Genomic DNA, 12,920 nt, shown 5'->3' with positions numbered 1-12,920 from the left:
AACATAAATCAGATCATGTCACTCCCTTGTTCAAAACCATTACTTAGAATAAAATGCAAGCTCCCTAAAGTGACAAACAAGGCCCTAGGAAACCTGGCCTTACCTTGTCCTCTGACCTAATTTCCCTGGAACTGTGTCCTGCTCACTCCACTCCTGACCCTCAGACTCCTTGCTGGTCCCTGAGCAAGCTGCTCCCTGCCTCAGAGCACTGGCTGGCACTGCTCCCTCTGCCTGGAAGGCCCTCCCAGACATTGTCACCTGGCCATCCCCTTCACCACATCCAGGCCTCTGTTCAAATGTCACCTCCTCAGAGAGGCTCTTGCTGAGCATCCTAAGATAGAACTCTCCACCCTCTGTCACCTTTCCTTATTTTTTGCATGGCAGGCAATTGTATTTATTATGTATTACATGTTTGTGTATTTGCTGGCTTCCTTCCTGTTCATCTTCCCCACTAAAGTGTGAGCTCCAGGAGGGCAGGGGTTTTGTCTGCTTTGTTCACTCTACATTCTTAGCCCACAGAACAGCACATAGCACATACTGAGCACACAATAAATGTGCCGAATGGATGTTCGACTAATGAACAACAGTCTCTAAAGCAAATTTGCAAAGAGTCTAACATGCAATGGCTCAGCACAACAGTTTTGGAAAGGGGCATCCCCATTTTGCAGAGGAGCAAGACTGGACTTGGAGTAGCTGAGCAACTTGGCCACAGGCAGAGCCCGAGCTTACTGGATTGCAGGCCGTGACCACAAACCAGCTCTTCTTACCCAACTCGGGGACCCTTTCAGAGAGGAACAGTCTAGGCCCACTCTCCACCTTCTCCTAGTTTCAGTGGAGAGATGAGAAGACAATGAGGGGAATAAAGAAGTCCAGGGAGGAGCGCTCGGAGGAGAGGAGGAGGAGGAACCCGAAGGAGCCGGCTGCTGGAGGGGAGGGCGTCTGTCTTGGCTCCTTGCCAAGGCATGAGGAGAGAGGCTGTCCTGTGAGTAAGAATTCCATGCCCTACATCCTAAGCTAAAGGGCACCTTGGATCCCAAAGCCCACTTCTATCTTCAAGGGATGAGCAGGGATTTGCCTCAGGATGGGAGGGCCCTCCCTAAGGAAGCCCTGACCCTCTGGAAACTTCTCCCTTTCCACCTCCCCACCACCCACCGCAAGCTGCTGGGAATTCCCCACTTCCTGGTAGGAACTGGAGAGCCCTGGGGAGATTTTCCTCAGCCCTGGAATTCAGGACACTTTCCTGTTTTCATAATAATGTCTTCACCCTCTGCATACCTACCCCTCCCCAATACAAATTGGTGGCGGGCGGGGAGGTGGAGGAAGGAGGTTCCACTGGAGGACCCTCCCTTACTACCCAGCCCAGGAGCCAATAATTTCTCCCCAGGAGAAATCAGAAGCTGCCTGTCAGCTTCTTGTTTGGGCCTCACACTGAGGGAATAGTCCCCGCTGTCCTTTATTTGAGATGAGTGACTCAATGGCTGACACCACAACTGCTGAATCTATAGCCTCCAAAACTATGCTGGGGTCCAGTCTCCAGCCAGGGCAGGAGGCATTCTGCTGGTGCTTCTCAGCGTGCCCCCACGCTGTCCCAGTGAGTCACTCCAGCCTGGTCCCTGGAGTTCTTGGCCCTGTCTCTGCTTGCTGGAAGTGTCTCTTCCCTGTCCCTTTCCTGGCAGTGTGTAGGAAAGAATGATGGACAACAGGCCAAGGCTGGGAGGTCTTGTTCAGTCAGAAAGCCTCAGGGAGCCCAGCCGGGATGAGCATCAGCTTGCTGGCATCTGGGGTCTAGACAGCAGTCACATGAGTCGTGCGCACTTGTCTAGTCTGAGACACATCCCAGGCCAACTGTTTGCTCGTGGGTCCCCAGAGCACCTGCTACTTCCGGGAAGCTCTCTCATAACTCATTTCAACAAACTCCCAATCTGCCAAGGCTTCACGACAAGGCGCTGGAAGGGAGAAGAATAAAAGAATGGAGAAGACAGAGCTCCTGCCTTCCAGGAGTCCAGAGGCCCATCCTAACAGCCATCACTGTGCTTTAAGATGTGCCAGGCTCTGGGGATGAGGTGTGGGGACTCAGTGATAAGTAAAACATTTCTCTGAATTTTAGTAATTTAGATTGCAGCTGGGGAGAGAGACATATAAACTGGTAATTCTACTACATGGTGGAATTACCTGAAAAGCCAGGCAGCTCCTCCCTGCAGCCTGAAATGTCATCTTCCCCTAGGAAGTCTTCCCTGACCCTTGTCCTTCAAGCATCACAGCATACACCACTAAGCTGTGTCATTGCCTAGCAGCTTAGCAGCAACCCCCAACCCCCTGCCACCAGAACATGAGCACTCTGAAGGCAGGAATTGGCCTTCTGTCTTTGTGTCTTCAGTGTCTCACACAACTAAACATATTTATAGATAAGCGTTACCTGAACCACTTCTAAACAGTTGACTGCAATACAAGGCTGACAATGTATGCTAAACAGAGATTTGACATGCTGGCTTTGTTGTAGAGAAAGGGCTGATTAATTCTAAATGATGAGGATAAAAAAGGCACCAAAGAGAAGGTGTGACTGCAGCCAAGCCCTACGGGATGCACAGGCTCTTGCCAGCCAGAGAAACAGGAGGAGGGCATGAGTCAGGAAAGTACATGGCTTGTTACAGCTAACATACAAAAGCCCACAGGAACTGGTGCATAGGACATGGAAGGAGGAGATGTAGGTGGTCAGGTGAGGAGGAGTCTTGGTACCATGCTAAGCAAGGAGTGTCGTCTTTGTTCTGTAGACACAGAGACCCTCTGAGAAGGTTCCATGACAGGAGTCATCTAAACTAACCCGCATTTTGCAGAGGCTGTGCTGATGGCTGTGGGGAGGGTGTATTTTGGAGAGTGCATTTCTAGGAGTGTCCTCTCTTTGGCCTGTCTCCCCTGGAAGGGGGAGCTGGGGAAAGTTGGGGGGAAAGTGTGGAGCAGATAAATCAGTTAAGAAACAATGTAATGTTAGCAGACTGATGGCAATAACATGAATCAGAACAGGCACAGTGGAAATAAATAGAAAGAGGCAGAGTTGGTGACATGGGAGTGAGACTGAATTATCTACACAGAGTGGCTGGGAGGACATCAGAGAGGAGCAGGCTCCGGGAGTGGGGGAAGGGGAGGAGGCATTCCATTCTGGGCTGCCATCAGCATGGGAATAGAGGAAGAATCTTAGATTTTCTCAATCCTGATTCATCTTGATAACAAGCTCTGTGAGGGCTCTGAGGAACCCACTTTGCACAAAGCTTACACAAGTGACAAAATCTCTTCCTATTATGGAAACATCTCACAGAGCCCTCACAGTTTTAACTATCACCACACCACGTACACCCACCACCACAGCAACCCACGTGGTTGAGACACAGTGGGGTGTTGCCAAGAGAGGTAAGATGTGGTGTGTACAGGGAGCCCCTGCTATCATTGGGATGACTTCATGTCCGTGAGAGTGGCAGCCCACACCCTAGCCTCTCAGCTGCTGGCTTTCCCCATCTCTGACAACCTTCTGTCCCACTGTGACTTGGCCACCCACTCCCATCACCACTCCCTAGACTTAGTCACCACCCAGAACTCCCTCACCTCTGAAATCACTAATCTTGACGGCCTTCTCTATCCTCTCAGCTTCTCTACTCAATCACTTTGTCTCCTCCTGACCTCTAACCCCATCAGGTGCCCCATCCATGGACCCCTCTGTTTTCTTTCAATCCAGCACCCTGCTTCTTCCTGCACTCTCTTTTCTCATACCTGAGATGCACAGCTCAGAATTTTATTCATTGTCTCCTATAACATAAATTGCACCTCGTTGCATCACCTGCCAAAATTCCACTGGTGGATGAAGCAGCTGTCCTTCCTCTGAACTGCACTGGCGTAACAGGTGATTCTGCAGGAGAAGGCCACAGCAGCAAGCTAGCCAGGTCCTCCAGCACTGTGACCACCAAGCTCAACTGGGTCCTCAGTGCTGCCTGCCGTGCCTTTTCTAGTCCTGGAAAAACCACCCTGGTAGACTGTATCCCTGTCCTCAAACTTTCCACATCTGTACTTCCATCTGAATTCTCAGTCGATGCTATCTCTTACTCCTTTCAAAGATAAGACAGAAGCCAGCCGGGCGCGGTGGCTCACGCCTGTAATCCCAGCACTTTGGGAGGCCGAGGCGGGCGGATCACCTGAGGTCAAGAGTTCAAGACCAGCCTGGCCAACATGGTGAAATCTTGTCTCTACTAAAAATACAAAAAAAAAAAAAAAAAAAAAATTATCTGGGCATGGTGGTCGCACCCATAGTCCCAGCTACTTGGGGAGGCTGAGGCAGGAGAATCGCTTGAACCCAGGAGGTAGAGGTTGCAGTGAGCCAAGATTGTGCCACTGTACTCCAGCCTGAGTGACAAAGGAAGACTCCATCTTAAATAAATAAATAAATAAATAAGACAGAAGCCTTGAGGCAGTGAGTCTTGGGCCATCCTGCAGCTTCTCCTATCTACCGGCTGTGCAGGTCCTCTCCACTTTGCCTCCTGGTTTAATGGAAGGCACACACTCTTCTATCTAACTTGCCCACTTAGCTTTTGGATCCCAACCCTTGCTGCCATCTCAGGGACCTGGCCTGTCCCCTCTTTCCCTTTATCTTCAACTTCTCCCTCTTTACTCTCAGCTCCCCATCATTTAAACACATTCAAGTCTCTAATGTGAAATCAGGCCCTCCCTTGATTCTATCTCTTCCTCCAATGATTACCCTCTCCTTCCTAGGAAAACATCTCAAACACTTTCCATTTACACCTCAACTCACTGTGATAGATTTTTCCTCCCTCACAAAATATAAATAAACTGCGTCCAAACTACTAATGACCTTCTCCATACATTCAGTGAACAGTTTTAGCCCTCGCGTGTTTGAATTTTCCACTGAGGGTCACTTCTTCTTTCTCCTACCCTTGGCTTCCGTTACACTTTCCTGTTTGTCCTCCTCTACCCAAACCCTAAATATTGGACTTACTGAGACCACCCTAGACCTGTCTCCTCTGTTTATTGCCCCTAAGCCACCCCTTGCACTCCTAATGCTTCAAGTGCTGCTCTAGGCTGGCAGCTATGAAGCACACCTCTCTTCTAAACCCCTCCCGAGCTTCAGATCCACAGGTTCAATTGCCTGTAGGATTGTCAGATTTAGCGAATAAAAACACAGGATGCCTAGTTAAATTTAATTTCAGATAAACAATGGATGCTTTTTTAGTATGACAACGCCCAATGTAATAGGACAGATTTGTACTAAAACATTATTTGTTGTTTATCTAAAATTCAGGTGTAACTGGGCATCCATATTTGATCTGGCAACCCTGCATGACTTGACACCTTTATTTGAGACCCCCCGCAGCAGCTCCACTCAGTATCTCCACAGCTGACTTCCCATGAAACAAACTCAACCATCCACTGCATTGTACAAATGAAAAATGCTACGTCAGTCCTCCAGTCCCAACACCAGTCACTCAGCCAGGTTTATCTGAATCCTGAATGTCAACAGGAATGAGCTCCTCTGTTCTTCTTTAGCTCCCAAATCCTCTAAAATATCCCTAAAATCTGACCTCTTCTCTCCAGCAACAGCCATCATCCTAGTCAAGGCCACCCCATCTTTTACCTGCTACACCATCCTGGCTGGTCTCTAGTACGAGATTGCCACAAACAGCCCAATGGTCTTATTTAAATTCATATTTTAGCATGGATGTCACTGGTTTAAATTCTGAAATCCGAAACCCTTACCAGGGTCCTAATGCCCTGCCTTACCAGGGTCCCGACACCCTGCCTAACGTGGCCCTTGCTCACCTCTCCCTCCTGTTTCTGGGCCATTCTTCCCCTTTCTCAATGCTCCACAGTCACACTGAGCTTCTTTCAGTTCCTCGAAAGTGCTGCTCTGGCCTTGGGTCTTCCCTCATGCTGGTCCCTCTGCCTGGAACAATCCTCTCCTCCTCTCCCTCTTTTCCTCTTAGTTAATGATAATCCCTTAGGTCTCAGGCTCTGTCCTTTGCTCTCCCTCAATCCTATTTTTCCCTTGTGGATCACTTGTCACCCTCTAATGGCCTGGCCAATGCCTGGTTCTCTGTTAGACTGTGAGTGCCACAAGAGCAGGACTCTGTCTTCTCTATTGGATTCTGAGCCCCTGGCATAGTCCCTGGCACAGACAAGGAGCTCAATTAATGCTTCAAGGATAAATAAGGGAGTAGCTTTTCTCCCCATTCAGCCTTGGAGGTCTCCTCTTACCTTCCTGTGAGCTCTCAGTGCAGAGCATTTGTTAAAACTGAATGTTTTCAAATAGATTTAGAATTTACACACCATGATGTGTCTAAGTGGGGGTGTCAATCCTCCAGTCCCAACACCAATCACTCAGCCAGGTTTATCTGAATCCTGAATGTCAACAGGAACGATCAGAAGGCAGAGTGACCAGAGACAAGAGGGAGGGCTGGCAGCCTCCTGCGGGGAGATGGCGGGGCTGGTGCTGGTGAGCGGAAGTGAAGGTACAGCAACCCAGGCGGCTTCATCTCCAGGCCTGGCTACTGAAGTGCGGCCTCCAGCAAGGCTCTCCCAAGTCCCATGGAAGACTCCAGAACAATGGGTGTGTTGAGCTTGGGGATTGTGGAGGGCATCCAGTTGTACCTATTCAGCAGGCTGTTACAAACGAGGGCCTAGAATTGAAGGACGATCAGGCTGAAGGTGTAGATTTAGGATTCACCAATAAGCAAGTGACCATCAGAGCTATGTGAGTAGTGAGCATCCCTAGGGAGATCATGGGGATGTCCAAGCAGAAGGTACTATTGATAAAACTTTGGGGACACCTGATTTAAGGGGCTTAGGAAGAAGAGTAAACTAAACCAGAAATGGGGAAAGAGGAACTAGAGGCCTCAAGGGAGAACCATGAAGGTGCAAAGGCCGGAAGCCAAGGGGGTAACTTTTAAAGAAGTGAAGCTTGAGCAACATGGTCAGCTGCCCCAGAAAGGGTGAACGCTGAGAAGTGGCTCCCAGGGTTGGAAAAAAGGACGTCAGACATGACCTTTGAAGAGAAAAATTAGCTCATCTCTCCGGTCCCAGCTCCTTCTACCTTCCCTCTGATAGCACCTCTGTGGGCAGGGGCAACGCTGCCCCTCCCTGCCCATTTCTACAAGTGGAAGAACTGTTTCTGATTTGGGGAATGGTCAGAAAGAGAGATAAAGTCAATTCCATTCAAGCAAGGTCACGGCTTATATGTCCAGTTTCCAGAACCTGGGACTGTGATGAGGAAGGCAGGGGTCTGGTCCCCAACCGTTGGAGGCTTACAGGCTAACGGGATCTCTAGGCACTGCTGCTGCTCAGTCCTGCCCTTCTTAGACCAGGGTTCTTCCCGGCTGACCCTCTGGGTCCTGAGAGGGCTCCTGCAGGCTGCATCCTTCTCTTTGCCCTCTCTTGCCGTCACCCACTCTTCTGCCTGGAGTTTGCTTCCCACTCTTCCTGCTCAGATCCCCACATCCTGCCTGCAGAGATGGTCCCCAGTCTCCAATTCGTTCTACCTCCCAGGACAAGCCTACAACATCCTTTACTCACATCTCCTTCAGGGAAACAAACAGCAAAACAAGCAGAACATGCCCACCCCAGATGGGGAGTTATGAAGCCTGACACCCATCCAAAGCTCCTGCAGATAGATATGGCTCCTGGCTTTGATTCTGACCCCCTTGGGGGCCTCAGTGGATTCTGACCCATGGATTTGTTCCTGAGGGTAAGGTCCCCTTCTTTTCTCCACCATAACTCAACTCCTCCAGTGGCCCCCTCACCTCCAGCGGGTACCCTATTCCTTGGAGCCCTCATGCAGGGGGGAACCTCATTCCTCAGAGCTTCAGAGTCATCCAGGAATGTCCCACAGGAGGTATTTTCTCCTAAAAGGATGCAGGACAGATTAATCTCTTATAATAATATTTTGTAAATATCTCTTTATCATAACATTTTCATGCTCAAAGCCTGTGGCCTGGAAGCTGGGGGAGGTGGCGGGGGGCTTCTTCACTGGTGCTTCAGTCCCTCAGGGTGCCTCAGGCTCGGGGGGAGAAAGTGCTTTCCTTTGGTCCTTTGGGAGGAGAGTCCACCTGTTTCTCTGCCTCAGTGCTCCCAGGACACCCTCCTGGACTCCCAGCACAGGAGGAATGAGAGTTTGGACAGCGAGGAGAGAGTGTCAGGAAGTAAAGAATGAGCTTAGAAGATCTTCCTGTCCTGCCTTGGCTCCTGCGTGGCCAACTCGATTGCACAAGATTAGATATCAATTCAGCAGCTGAGTGCTCAAGGCCCTTCTGAATGTCTGGCCCCAATCCATTGCCCAGGGTTCAGGAGGCTTGAGTTCCAACACTCCTGCCAATAACTTCCATGTACCTCAGGCAAGTTCTTTTTTCTCTAGCGTTAGACTAGGTAGCTAGATTACGTGGCCCATTCCCACTCTGTCATCCTACAACTCGATGAGTTTGCCTTTCTCCTTTCCTCCATGGCACAAATGTTCTGCTCCAGCCCGACCCATTTTCCCATGCCTTCTACACACTCTAGACCACCAGGACAGATAGGCTGATTCTCACTCCTCAGTTTTGATTGATTGGTGACGGCTGCAGTGAGTCAGAGGAAACAGTACATCAACAATGTCTGCCACGGACAGGAGATAGAAGAGGGCTGGCACGTGTGCCATATATTTGCCCACGTCTTGCAGCCCTCCACCCTTGGACTCAGGCAATTTCCCTCCCCTGGAATGCTCTCTCTTCTTCTCCACTTGTCCACATTATTTCACAGTTCAGATTCTTCAAGAAGCTGGGCTATCTCCCAGCACTCAGAAGCATCTTTCTCCCCTGAACTTTTTAAAGGTAGTGACTTTTGAGGGACACATAGTTTGTTTATAGTTTTTAGAGATTGTGAATAGAGCCGCTATAAACAAATAAAATAATAAACAAAGCAAAACAAAGAAGGCCATGATGCTTCTGCTCACTGGACTTTGACCCCAGGCCGCCTGGTGGGGTTAAGCTTGTTCTGGTGAGTGTCTGTGTTCCCTCCCTAACAAGACCGTGAACTTGTAGGCATCTAGGCCTGGCTTGCCCCACTGTCTCCCACTGATGTAGCCTGGAGCTAGGCACGGAGCAGGCACTCAGAAGGGTTCACTGAGTAGAAAACTTGTGTATGCACAAGAAGGACCCCAGCATCCAATCCTGGCCCTTAGAGACTGACAGTTGGGCCACCCGAGCTCAATCGACAGAGCAGGGAAGGTCCAATGGGCTTAGTCAGGCGTAAGACCTAGAGCCGGTTTCCCTAGAAGTTGGTTTCAAAATTGGGGAGGAGCTTTTGGATGAGAGGAGGTGGGGAAGTTCCAGCTGTGGGGAAAGTGTGAAGGCTCAGAAGTGGGAACCAAAGAATCTGCTCTGGGAAAGTCATTAGAGAGCTGTTCTAATGCTTTCCCTTCTTCCTACAGGAAGAATGCTTGTTGCATTTCGCCAAGTTGCTCTCAGCTTTTTCCTGCCTGTGTGCCATCCTTCTGCAAACCACCAGCACTGGCCGCCTTGCACAGCGATAATCAGCCTGTCAGTCAATAAACTGAAGATGTTGGTAGTGCGCTGGGATTGGTGGCCAGCGGCGAGAGCCCTGAGAGCTATAAATTCAAGATGAGAATTGAGATGTTGCCAAGGTTTCATAGAGTCCCTGATTTACTAGGAAATTGTTCCCTAGCCTCGACTGCTGGCCCTGTTATGCAGGGGACTCTGTGTGGGCTGGGGGGATGGTTGAAGGAAAGACAAAAAATAAAAGACCAGAAGCCAGTGTTGAGACACAGCAGATAGGACATTCCCTACCCCATTGCACTTGGTCCCCTATGGTCTGCTATTTAATCTGTCTTAACCATGGTCTGATTTGCACGTGCTTGCTTATTTTCTCCAACTATTTTACAGATCCCTTGAAGGCAGACACTGGCTCATATTTCTGGTGTCTGCCTCCCCCACCCCATTCTAGGCCTCTAGCACTCTAGGACCACACTGGGCTCATGGGAAAGCCGGTTGATTAACTGGCTGAATGCGGAGGAGGAGGGGTTAATTAATCCTAGAAAGAAGGCCTCCCAGAGAAGTCCCCCCTCACTGCTCCCTGAGGACCATGAACCTCTCCTAGGCACCCTCTGCCAGCCCAGGCCTTCCTGATCCTGATCCTGCCATTGTGGGCTCTAGACTGGGCCTTCCTCCTTCAGCCTCTGGGGACAGGTTGCTGGCCTGCAGTTCTGAATATTTCAGTTGGCTCCATGCGTAGGGCCTGCTCCAAGGCCAATCTGAATGAATTTGGCCACCTCCCTGTTTTACAAGTCCCGTTCCTAAACTGGAGCCTACAAACATCTCCCTGCCTTCCTGCACAACGCGTGGCTCTGTTCCCTCAGAGAGAAAACAGTCTGAACCGTCCTAAGTCCATTTCCTCTCCAGGTTTTGCTAGTCTCTTCTCTCATTGAGTAAGGATTTGCTGGGCCCTGCCCCTTGATGTGCATGGGACAGCAACCTGGGCAGCAGTTAGAGAACAGCAAAGGAGGGCCTCCACTCTCCTGGAGCTCCCAGCCCACTGCGGGGACCAGAACACAAGGCTCATTGCGAAACCCGTCGAGGCCACGTTTGCTTGATAAGCACCACATGTGTGGAGAGAGAGCTCATCCCAGCCCAGCTTGGGCTCTCCTGGGTGGGCTGGGGTCTGGGAGGAGCCCACAGGAAAAATGGGAAGAGAATGCCTCCAAGAGCATAGAGAGCCAGCTCAGCTACTCACCAGCTGTGTGACTTTGGGCAAATTACCTGACGTCTCAGGAGTTAGGTTCTTTATCCACACACCAAGTTTCCCTGGTATCCTAGGATTCAGATGGGGCATGGCACAGAGCCGCAGCCTCGTTGCTACAAGGCTTTGAGAACACGCTGAGCTTGAGGCAGAGGTCCAGGCCAGCAGGGAGGGGTCTGGGGCCTGTGATCCTAAGCACAGCTTCTCATGAGCGCTAGGTGAGAGGGGTCACACCTGAGAGGCCATGGGGCCAGAACTCAATCCTTGAGATCAGGTGCCTCAGGCCTGGGCTTCAACTCACCCCTGTCCCTGCTTCCCTGGGTCCATGGCTGCAGTGAGCAAGAAAAAAAGAACCCCAGATGGGGGGCGGGGCAGAAGCCACATCAGCACCAACCATGGCAAACAAAGATGAGCTGTCTTCTAGGCTTGAGGTTGTTCATTTGCAAACAACAGTATTTGAGTTGCCACTGTTCCCTGCCTCCCAGGCCAACAGAGGCTGTCTGTGCGCCCGCCCTGCCCCCGTCTAGGGCTCTGTCTCTGGCCTCCACCGGGGCCTTCTGCATGTGTCAATCCCTTGGTTCTCTGCAGCGGCTCTCAGACACAGGATCTGAGGAGAGGCAGCATCCAGACAAGGGGTCAGTGCTGGTTAGAAGGGAGTTTAGAAGGGGGACATTGGCGGTAGGGATACCCAGCAGCATGGTAAGTGGAGAAGGTATGTGCCTGTCACACCCCGGATAGCTGAACTCTGACCACAGCTCAGAGTCTCCCTCCTACCCCAAACCTCAAGGCCAAGGCACAGAGGTGGCCCTTGTCAGTACCCATCAGTCCTAGAAATCTAGGGCTCTAAGAACGTCTGAATTGGCCTCTTGAGACCCTGAAGCCTTGAGCCCAGGACAGCACATCTCCCTGATGTTTTGATAATGTCAGGGGCAGGCGCTATGCAACGCATCCCTCCATGAGGTCAGACAACCACTTTCTAGCAGTTCCTTCCTCTGGGATAAGCACTGTCTTATAGGACCTCGTCATGCAGTCACCTGCATCAGTCCCAACCACTGAACGAGCCAGGAGAAACTGGCTCAAAAGCTGGGTAGGGGTATAGGGCCTGGGGAAAGGGGAGACACTCCAGAGGTAGGGGCTCAGCAGCTGGGCCAGTGAAGACATCTAGTACCCCACTGGCTGAAAGTGAGCTCTGGGAGACAGGTCCGGAGCTTTGGAGCAGCAGCTGAGGAGTGGGCTTAGGAGACAGTGCATCTAAGAATATCAGTGGAGATAGATGTTACCCCATTCAGCTGCAGGACCACCTCCTGAGAAGAGGGATGCCCTTTCTTTGCTTACATGCTTAGTCCTTGTCTGCTCTCTGTCCAAAAGGATGGGGGAGTCAGAAAAATGCCAAAGATACGTCGGCACAACTCCCCGACTTCCTACCCTAGGGCGTCAGCCTTCCCTGTGGGCTTCTCCACATCCCAGGCCTGGCTGGGAGGCTCCAGCGAGGGCAAGACCTCTGGTAAGGAAGCCGGGTTGACCCAGAATTGTTCCTCAGCAGATTCGTCACTCAGCCAGGAGGAGGTGCAGAGGAGCCTGAGTTATGGGTGCCAGAGATATCAAAGACTTCGGGTCCTGCGAGCCTTGAAGTCAGATAGCCAAGGGTAAAATCAGGGTCCCCCAGCTGTGTGGCCTCTAAGCTCTCCGAACTTAGTTTTGTCTTGACCTCACAGTTATGAGAATTAAAGCAGGTGGTGTGTGTGAGAGCGCCTGGCACAGAGCAAGTGCTTATTCATGCTTAAATTCTCCTCCCTGTGACTAGGGCAGGCGGTGGGGCTGTATCCCCAACTCCTCAGCACAACTTAGGAGCGGAGAGAGCCATCCAGGAGCCCCTAGCCTGAGCTCAGTGCTAAGTCAGCTCTTAGCACCCTGCTTCTAAAAGGTCCTGGGCAGGCAGAGGTCAGAGCCCTGAACACCACCGTGCTGCGCTTGTCATGCTGTGCTGTGGATGTCCCCCTCCCCGCCACACACCCACAAGCATTGCTCCCATGTCTGAGTAAGTCAGTTTCAAATCCTTGATCCCACGCATTTCTCCTCTAAACTGGGAATATGGTGGTCTAGAAGAGCAAAACAAATCCTGTGGGTGGGAGAGCAGT

This window comes from Papio anubis, chromosome 1 (genome assembly GCF_008728515.1).
Source record: "Papio anubis isolate 15944 chromosome 1, Panubis1.0, whole genome shotgun sequence".
NCBI classification, from domain to species: domain Eukaryota; kingdom Metazoa; phylum Chordata; class Mammalia; order Primates; family Cercopithecidae; genus Papio; species Papio anubis.
Note: the sequence above shows the minus strand (reverse complement) of the source record.